Source organism: Macrobrachium rosenbergii, chromosome 45 (assembly GCF_040412425.1).
Source record: "Macrobrachium rosenbergii isolate ZJJX-2024 chromosome 45, ASM4041242v1, whole genome shotgun sequence".
In the NCBI taxonomy this organism is placed as follows: Eukaryota; Metazoa; Arthropoda; class Malacostraca; order Decapoda; family Palaemonidae; genus Macrobrachium; species Macrobrachium rosenbergii.
Genome location: NC_089785.1, coordinates 13,868,981 through 13,875,711, shown reverse-complemented (window position 1 = coordinate 13,875,711; position 6,731 = coordinate 13,868,981).

Genomic DNA, 6,731 nt, shown 5'->3' with positions numbered 1-6,731 from the left:
CCCTTGTAAGTTCAAGTGAAAGAGGGTTCGTGTTTAGATATCTAAATGAATGATGATGACTGACAATCAAGAGATCTAAATGAATGATGATGACCCACAATCAAGAGGACAGAAATGCTGTGGATTAGGGATAATGGTAACCATGACTTTTGTGGCGAAGCTAAACATGCAAAGAATATTTTTCTACGTTTTTGTCAAGAAGTCAGAAGAGTTTTTGTATGGTTTAAAACTCAATTCAGGTTCTTGTGCTCATTAGATTACTACAAGGAATGGCTTGAATGATTAGTGTTTGATATCACCGGTAAACTAAAAAAAAAAAAAAAAAAAAAAAAAACAGGAATACTGCTGTTCTGCTTTTTTTTGTAACAGTGTCTATTGTATACAGTAATGATTAAGGGTGTGCAGCAGTTTGCCGATAGTGGAACGTTTTGTCTACATAAAGGAAATTTTTATGTAGTATGGTCATTAATTAGTCTTTACTCAAGACAAACTGATGAACACGGTTACAGAAGAATTCTTAATTGTTACATTGAAGTTAAAGGAGTAATGTGCTTGCTGTGTGTCGGGCATTTTTAAATGAAAAAAAAAAATAAGAAATGATGTTTATCTGTCTCCAGGTGAGATTAATGATTTAAACTCTTAAACATAAAGATATTTCATTGGAATCTGTTTTTTATTTTCAACGGACATTTTCTCTTTAGCCATACTGATAATGCCGGAACGGTTCTGCTACTTGTTTACAAAGTATCTATAGAAGTAATTTCACAATGGTTAAATAATGAGTAATGTTTTTGATTACATAGTAACATGTTACGCAAGAAGCTACGAGTATGGGGAGAAAATATTTCACAAAGCGTGTGATATTTCATGCATTGATTCACTTGTCAATACACTACTGGGTTCTTCTGAATTGAAAATGGAATATTGAAAATGGAACATTGAAAGCGGAACATTGAAAATGGAACACTGAAAATGGAACATTGAAAACGGAACATTGCGGGTGGCGGCAAGCAATGGGAAAGCGGACTTTGACAGTATTCCCAATGTATCGATATTCACTGGGCCGTCAGTGGTTAGGGAGGATTTTTTTCTGCCATCAACCGGAATCGCGAACAATACCATCCAAACTAACGTGTGATATTGATCGTTTAGATCAATATCACACGTTAGATATATAAATACATCTCTTTAACAGCCTAATGATATGCAATAGAAGAGAAGCGTCAGCGTTGGAAGATGTCTGAACTACCCGATCAGGGGACAGGCAAGTTATTAGCGATTTATTCTGCTTAGTGTATATCTGAACATATATTTTCTTTCGTTGATATATATTTAAACGTTATTTTTTTCAAGTAGAAACAAAACATTCACTTATTAGTTTCTGTGTTATTGCCGCTTCATTTAAATTTTTTGAATAGTATGAGAGAGAGAGAGAGAGAGAGAGAGAGAGAGAGAGAGAGAGAGAGAAAGAGATTAGAATGTACTAATAGTTTATGATTCGTTAAGTGACTTATTCTACCACACGCTTTGGAGCTCCGTGCTGTTCTTCAGCATCCACTCAAACGGCGTTGTTTTTGTTTGCAATTATTTGGTCGGTCTGGCATTGCGTCTCAAGAACGTTCCGTAATTTTGACGTTTACGAATTAACATTGTCTTTTGTTAGGTCAATTTTCTGAATGAATATGATTTGCATATTTATTGTGAAAAGTCACCTGGAGTAAAATATTTTAGATTTAAAATTATTATACTTATGAAAAATACGGTAGGCTAAAAATAAGTAAGCACATCATATATTAAATAAAACTCCTAAATGTCATCATTCGAGTGAACCAGTAAAATTATTACAAAGATTAATTTGTATTCAGTTTCCATTCAGATTTTATATATTAATAAAATACATCTATGCTATAAATTTGAGACTCTGTGTATTGCTTGTATTTGCAGTAAAAAGATGACATGTTTTCACAAAGGCGCAACTCGAAAAAAAATTCTCTCTGCAATTTATTTATGGGAATAAAAATCTGTGTAACGATAGAAAGGAATTGGTTACAGTGAATGTGACATTACCTCTGATCACAGTCATTTATTATTATTTTTTTTAAATGGTTGATGTTTTTTAGGTATATAGACAATGTTGGCCGTAATAATAGAAAAAGTATAGCTTTTTTAGTGAGCACATTTTCAGACCTTACCATTAACATGGACTATAAATAAAAAAAAAAAAAAGGAACTGTAATTTCAGCACCTGTAAGGTGGCTTAGTGTCATGCCAAGCAGATGTGTTTGGGCATCATCCATTGTCCCCTTGAAGCAGCATAACAAATGTCTTCGGCAGATGATTTCACAATCCTTCTTGTCCTTCCAGATGGGTCTTGTTGCCTTTTTCCAGTAATAAATTGATCTAGGAAATCTGGGAAGATCTCTGGTGGACTGATTGTATCCGATTAAGAAATTCGCAGATGGGGGCCAGGGCATAGGTTGCGATTATAATTGTGACCTTTTGATATATCTGTTGGGTACCAGCGCAGCTTCTTCTAATCGTTTTGAGTCTGATGCTGTTGCTTCAAATGCAGATTCCACCACTTGTCCTCTACGTACATAATTATGTCGAGTGAACAAGTTCACTCCTGTAGTTTGGCTGCCAGAACTGTATCTGTGGACCAAATTTCTTGATCAGCTTTGATTTCAGTTTATCTGTTTTACAGAATTCGTTGAAAAATTCGGGACTGTTTTCTAACATGAAATGTTGGTATTTCTCTTTGAGCGTTGGATCCTTCAATAACACTCTCCTGAACATGAAGAGCTACGTACTTAAAAGTAGCATCATGAGCATTGCATTCCTCTATTGACTTAATATCCCCAGAATCAGCATCTTTTCTTCTTGCATTTTCTTTTCGTGCACATCTGATGAGAATTCGTTAGGCACTTGAACACAAATATGAGGCAACTTTTCGCTAACAGAATTCAAGAACTGTCGCAGTTCCACTGTCTCAGAGAGTGGCCTGACAACCAAATCTGACTTGTTTTGATCACAATGAGAAATACAAGATAAACCAACCAAATCCTTCTGCTCAGCTTTCTGTACCTTGGTTGGCGCAGCTTCAATGGCTTCTCGTCACTTTTACGTCTTTCCTCAGACATTTGGGGCTATAGTTGGCCAATTATATCTTGCTCCTGCATCCCGCAAATGAAAGATGTTATGCTGAATCATTTAGAATTAGGTCTATAACAAAATCCAAACAGAATTTTAAATAAAACACATCAGAGTCTACATAAAACCTCTGTTAACCTACAACAAGAGAGAAAACTGTTATCCTGTTTAATATGGCGGTAATCGGTAAAAACAGAGGATAATTTTTGGCAGACAACTAAAATCCATTAGTTGATAACACAAGGTGGAGATGGGGAGCTATTGGTAGCCCACAGTCTAAAATTACTGGTTTTGGATTCTTGGAATTTGGTATAAAAAGTCAAGCACTGGGACAGTTTCGGCCATTCAGCGCTAGGGAGAGTGCAAACAGAGAGTTGGAGTAGTTGGACAGCAAGATAGAAAGGACTCTAGAAAATAAATGATATAAAGTACAAGGTCCTAAAGGTAGAGCTGGGAGAAACCCCGACAGTTGCACTAAGAAGTAATGTATAGTTAGAGAGATTAGACAGCAAGATTAAAGGAAGGAGGCAGGAATGAAGTTAGAGCAAAAGGCTAGAGAGTGGGTGCATCTAAGGGTCGTAGGGACGCTGCAAACACCCTTTAGTAATGCCTACAGTGCACCACCCTCCTAAGGGTAAACTGATGAATTGTTCGCGATATTTCTGGACTAGGTCAGTGGTTAAAGTCAGTCTTTTGGGGCTAAAGGCGGCGCCGGAACAAGAATAACAGAAGTCAGAGGTTGCGTCATGAGCGAGGAGGTTCAACGGGGCAAAGAGACCTTTGAAGAGCAGGTGCAGAAGAGAGGAATTAATCATGCAGCAGGATGAAAGTGGATGAACAAGGTGTTCGAGAAAAATGTGGAAGACAAGTTCGGAAATAACGAAAATTAGGGAGTTAACAGGAGAAAGAGAATGTTGTAATTCAGGGAGGTAAAGGAATAAATGAGACCGGATCAGAGCAAGTAGAATAAACCCAGAAAATGAAAGTATTCCTACGCATTTTTGGTCGAATGAGGAAATTATTGTGAAAAACCAGATATTGAATGTTCGATGCAAATGTCTCGTTTTTTCCTGTTAACAAAATTGGAATCCCCAGAAGGAGCTGGGGAAAGTGCCTGGAAAAACTTGTAGCGTCTATTAACAAAGAGTTGCCGATAAAGGACACAACCGGTAAAATTCACGAAGTGTAAATTCAGTAAGATTACTATGTTGTTATTGGTTTGGAACTAATCTCTCTCTCTCTCTCTCTCTCTCTCTCTCTCTCTCTCTCTCTCTCTCTCTCTCTCTCTCTCTGGCGAAAAAGAGGCACTTGCAGCTTTAAAATCTGTTCTTATTTTTCCCCGAGTTATAATGAGAAAGAGGCATTGCCCGGGAAAAATATTATCTTCATACGTCAGCGGAATATCGACACGGGAACGGAAAGGGAAAAAATCGTTCTCTCCTGACATCCTTTTCCTCGCTGGTGGCCTCTCAGTGGCACTGACAACAGTCGGATGACTGTCATATCAACTAGATCAAGGCTAAACAAGTAGGCAGACAAGACCGGACGCCGTCTCTTATAAAACTGCAAGGAGTCCCCTTCAGTACCTAGAACTTACAAGCAGGTTAAATCAGGGCTTGAAATCCCTCAAGGTTCAAGAGACTGATCTCCACAGAGCAGCTAAGGTTTGGCTGCTAAAGACCGTAGCCGGAATCTGATCGAAAGGAATGTCAAGGCTAATTACCGAAATGACGAGATATGAAAGTTGTAACCGGCTTCCTGTAGATTTTTACTAGCGAAAGCGTGTTATAGGATAATGGTGACAGAAAAACATGTCCTTCAAATGGCCTTTTGTGCTATTTTTTTTTTTTAAGTAATGCGTAATTTTTATTAACTCTCTCCTCAGTTGGTTCAGCAATTGATAGTTCCGCCTAATTTAATGGTCGGTAATCCTTTGAAACACAAATGATATTATTCTCTAATGAGATCTCGCTTCGACCTCTGACCAAACAGTCCTGAATCACTCCCTTTAGCTTCAGCGGACATCGTAATCATCTGGACAATCAGTATTGGCATACGTTCGCATGATGGAATGCTGATATTTTCATACATTTCCATAACAGTAATTGATTGCAATAAAATTAATGGCATCAACGGTCACATTTTTCACATTCATTTACGTATGCTTCACATAAATCGCCCCCATAGAAAAGATAACCAGCAAAGAACTTCTTTAACTTCAACATGATCCATGCGGCTGAATGTGGTAATTTTGATCATTCATTTTCCCGCGAATTCAGCTCCTGAATCATAAAGGGTCGAGAGAACGAGTGAATGCAGCAGTTCAGCCATTCTTGATGACGTTGAGGACGGGCTTCAGTTCACAAATTATAATTGGCGAGCCCCTTTTATAATAGTAAGGAAAATAAACTTTACACCCCACTAATGATATATGAATATCATTGGAATATGCATGAAAACAATCTGTGACATCTGACAGCAAATCCTGGCCGAGTATTCATTTTGTGGGATAAAAAACTGGGTGAGGAAAAGTGTATTATTGCCTCTACGGGTCCCGTCCCTCGTGCTCCTCTTTTCACTCTGCTGGTTGGGTGGCTTCAAGGAATGCCAACAATGATGACTCTCTCTCTGGTCATGTCTATTTTATCACTATATAACAGTTGGTATTAAATGAACTTAATACTTACTTTTATCAGTGCAAAAATTATTATCTGTATATTTTATTCAATTTTCATCGTTGCTGTTGTTTGCTTGTTTTTAGGAACTTATCAGAGGTTGGTATTAACCAGCCAATAGTCTGTGTAACGTCAAGTAAACAGTGCTTGCATTCATCTGGGAAAATATTAACCCAAATATGATGGTATCATTATAATACTGTCTTTGCACTTGTTTTTTACAACTATAATCCTGTTATATGACGCATTCAGTATTAAAATAGTAGTTACTTGAAAATAAATCAAAATTAAAATTGGCATTAGCCAACTCCCCTGCTACTCAGCCACAACCTGCGTTTCTCACTTTGCGGTCAGTTGTCGTTTACTGAGCAAGTGCGTGAAGTTCTCACAGTTTTCGCAGATTATATTTGTAACTAAGCATTAGCTAGGCATTATAGACAACTAAGGAGGACAGAGGGGAGGCCCATGTGAATGTTATTAAAAAAAAGTGCCTTTACGGGAAATTGGGCTCCAGTGCCAAGGAAAATAAGATTAGAAAGTCTTTGAGCAAATCACCGCTAACTGTCACGATTCCAATGACGGCGTAAGTGTTCCTTTATTTATTTCTTGTACGTTTACTGTTATTCTTGTTTATAAATATGCTTTGGTTTTCCCTATGAGTTTTTGGGATCGTGTAGTTTGAGAGTTGGTTTTCGTGGCATGTTCCAAAATACTTTAATAATAACTTTATTTTTGGTTTGTGTGGCCTCCGGTGGTTATTGATTTCTGTCGTGTTTGGTGTGCACAGTGTGCCCTTCAGAGTCATGACAAAGCTTGCTCTGAACATCTCTCCTGGTAAGGGTATACGAGTCATTCATTCTTCCCTGGGATGTCCCTGACGCGTGTCATTGACATCTTACCAGTGTG